Source organism: Cannabis sativa, chromosome 1, assembly GCF_029168945.1.
Source record: "Cannabis sativa cultivar Pink pepper isolate KNU-18-1 chromosome 1, ASM2916894v1, whole genome shotgun sequence".
In the NCBI taxonomy this organism is placed as follows: domain Eukaryota; kingdom Viridiplantae; phylum Streptophyta; class Magnoliopsida; order Rosales; family Cannabaceae; genus Cannabis; species Cannabis sativa.
Window position 1 is genome coordinate 124,436 of NC_083601.1, and position 4,009 is coordinate 128,444.

A 4,009-nucleotide genomic window follows, 5' to 3' on the forward strand; every position below is an offset into this window, starting at 1 on the left:
AATAATAGATTAGATGTGTTATTAATGTAGATGTATTATATATAGATTTTTAGTTTAAAAAAATAATTAAAAAAATTAAAAAATGACAAATTTAAAAAAATTAAGAATAGGTGAGAAAACTCATATAGAGTACCACATAAACTTGTTGATGCTTTCCTTTATACTAGATATAGATAGATGGATTGTATCCAACTAAAATATACATATGTGTGTGTATATTACGTAGTGTATATAATTGTATATGATCTACACAATCTTTTATTGAGTGAAAAACGTAATTTACAACTAAATTTTAACGAAAAATAATATAAAAATATGATGCTTACCTCTTATACCTAAAGCTAAATGAATGAATATATTATCAAATATTACATAACAATTGAATTTTTTTAATTTTATAGAAGCATATATAGAGGTATGTATAATAGATATGAGATTAGTTATTAAGAAAATATGTTATAATAATAATAATAATAATGATAATAGTGGGAGTTATAACAAATGAAAGGTCACCATTGATAATGAATGATAATTAATTAAAAAAATATTAATACAAATCTTAAATTTAAGAATTAAATTATAATTAATAAATAATCTTTCATTAGTAATAACATAAAAAATAAAAAAAATAAAAAATTAAATAAATTCAAAATAATGAAAAAAAAAACATAGAAATAATGCATGGAGAATGCCACATGACCTATGTTGTATTTTTTTCGTTCTCTACACTCTTTTTACCTTGACATTTTCTTTCCACACCAAAATTTCAACTTCCAAACATGGCCTTCAAAAAAAGAATTTAAAAAATAATTCATATCTTCTCACACTAATTATAATATATACTAACTTACTCAAAGTTAGATCATACAAACAAAATGAGAACCACATATTACAATATTTTTTTTTTTTTTTTGAAAAAAAAAATGTAACTTCAAAATCTATAAGTAGCTTCCAAGAGTCTCAAAGCCTACGACAGTTAAAAAAAATAATATTAGTACTAAACAATGCAATATGATTAAATATAGAGAGAGAATTAAGAGTGTAATTACTTTTTTTTTTTAAATACCTTCGGTAGTGCAGAAGACAATATGATCACAAAAATTAATTTATCAAAATATTTTTTATAAGAAATTAAAAACAATTAACATATACACATATATACACACTGTACACAATCTCAAAATTTTTGACTAAAAAAAGATATAATAATATTAGAGACAATGATAATAGCATAAGTATACAAACCATATCATGATTCTTACAAAACCATCTTTGTCTCATCTATCATCCCAACCCACTCAAGGAGATCCATGTGAACCTACAAAACAATAACCCATAATGTTGAATCACAGGGTCAAGTTCATTTAATTTTAATTATGAGATTGAAAACATATATTGATCGTAACCAGAAAATCCTAATGAAAACAAATGATAGATCAAGATCATATAGAACACAATATAAGTTAGGAAAAAAATGAAACTAACAGAAGAAAAGAAAGGACTTACATGGAGATGTTGGTGGGAGATGACGATGATGAAGAAAAAGAAAGAGCTTCAAATGCAGAAATAACCTCACACGTCGGTAGAGCCATCCTCTATAGTGATGATGGTGGTGAACAAAGGGCTATACATGGTGATTTTGGACAATGAATTCCAAAGATTAGGAAGCTTCAGTTATGGAATGAAAGAAAACTGTAGGAGAATTTTTAGGAGAATTAGTTGGGAGGTAATGCGTTACAATTAGTGACAAAATTAAATGAGAGATTTAAAAAGTTAGAGCCAATTAAATGAGAAAAATAGAATAAAAATCTAATTAAATCACAAAAATTGAGATAATTAGGATTAGCAAAAAAAGCTTATAAACTTGCCACTTCACCACTCTTTAAACATTCCTTTATATATATACTAGGTAATTGTTACGTGCCAAGCCACGTAGTGTTAGTTTTATTTAATATTTTAGTTTTTTATTTGAATTAATAATTAAAATAGTATAATTATTTGAACGATTTGTTTTATAAAAATAAAATATGTGTCAGTATATTTAGTAAGTAAAATATAGTTGTGTTATAATAATGTATGTTATTAATAGTAAAATGTACATTAATCTTCTAATTAAAAAAAGTTCTATTATCTCATTTCATATCTAATAATAGCTACACAACTATATATTTATAGACTTTCACATTCTTTGCAAATTACAAATAAGCACCAATAATATTTTCATATTCTAATATTTTTCAACCTTCTCCTCTTGGTAGTAAAATTAAAAATAAAACTAAAAATAAGCACAAACATATAAGGTAAATACTAATTACAGCTCATTTTATCTTTTTTTTTTATTATTTTTTTAAGCCCAAGCCCAAAAATCTCTAAGCCAACACAATCAATATTCTTTTATATTATCTTTTCTAAATATTTTATCTATATTTTTCTTTTTTAAAAAATAAATAAAAAAATTATTAATATTCTCCCAAGATAGGTTTGTTAGAGAGATATGTGGCTAAGATGATTTTTTTAATTTAAAAAGAGATTATTAATATTTAAAAGATTGTTTATTTAAAAGATTGTTTAATTTTTTGGGTTTAATTATTGGGTTTATTTTTTAACGGGAGATCAAACCTAATCGTTAAATTTAACAGAATATTCTTTTATTTTTAAGTATATTCTGTTAAACAAACCAAGAAATGCCGTTAGATAGGCACTTTTAATATATAAAGATATTGATGATTATATAAATTTATTTTACCACTAATGAGATAATAAAATAATTTTTTAACTGTACTATAATATTATTTATATATTATTAATTTATCATTATATTTAGTAATATTTGGTAATATTAATAAGTGAAGAGTTTATTTAAAAAAAAAATCATAAATTTATTAAAAAAATAATAATAAAAGATGAGTTGAAGAAGATTTTATTATATTTAATGTATTTTTTTTTCACATATATTAAAAATTATTTTAAAAATTGTTATGTTATTTTCAATTTTATTCCCTCACATAAAGTTGCATTTATTTTAGAAAGAGGTAAAATTAAAACTGAGTTCCTCTTTTTAAGATCCTATAAATTATTATTAAATGATAACTATTAAAAAAGAAAATTAAAACTACTTGGCCCTGGCACCTCCTTTCAACTTAGCCTCCCGCTTCAGTTAATTCAACTCATTCTTCGAATGAGTTTGTTCAGGCCGGCCAGCATCAGACTTCCCCTTCTTCCCCGCCATGGACTTAGGAGAAAAGTCCTCTGGGTAAAGCCCATACTTCACCAGATTATCATCGGAGGTCAACTGGATGATATTCCTGTCTTCCCCCAGCAACAGGGCAAGTTTTTGAGCTCTATCCCTAAGAGCAAGGGTGAGGGGAGGACAGTGATATGTCGGAATCTGCTGAAACCGAGTCCGGGTGATGCTCGGATCCTTCACCATGAAGTACTCATCAACAAAACGCCCTATTTTGCTGATGGCCTTGTCATCCGTGCCGCTCAACCACTTGAAGCCTGGCTGAAAGAAGTAAAAATACCCCGACCTGCCTTGCTTGGGGGTAGACTTCAGGTCGAAGAACCAGGCGACCTCGTGAGGGGAAGGAGCATCCCATCCTTGGGAAGCGTAGAGGACGAAGAGAGCGGACAAATACTTAATGCCCTTTGGAGTAATCTGGGCCGGGCAGAGGCCAAAGAAGTCTGCCACATCCCTGAAGTACTTATGCAAGGGCATCAGCGCCCCTTGCTGGCCGTGAGCCCCCGACCAGGCGCACATTCCCTTATTAAGATTTGTGGCGCGATTGTCGTGGGCGGGAATGTAGCAGTCCAGCTCGCCCAGGTACCCGTCCTGATCGAAAGTGCAGAGACATGCCTCCGAAATCTTAGACGGAGGACTTACCCACCTGGCGCCTAAGGCACTCTGCTTCCTGTGAGGAATCGCCTCAGTTAGTGTTGGGTTTTGTGCCCTAAATAAAACTTATTACAATCTAGTTAGTTATCAATTTAGAATTTTGAAGTGATTTAT

At 28.7% G+C, this 4,009-nt stretch overlaps 1 long non-coding RNA gene across 1 annotated transcript; it reads right to left on the bottom strand.

Moving 5' to 3' along the window:
- Positions 1–655: 655 nt before the first annotated feature.
- On the bottom strand, positions 656–1,681 carry LOC133039852 (uncharacterized). The gene is made up of 3 exons (XR_009688790.1): positions 1,507–1,681; positions 1,246–1,318; positions 656–967 (listed from the first exon to the last, which is right to left on the bottom strand). It is a non-coding gene; the product is annotated as an uncharacterized LOC133039852 (long non-coding RNA).
- Between the last annotated feature and the right edge of the window lie 2,328 nt (positions 1,682–4,009).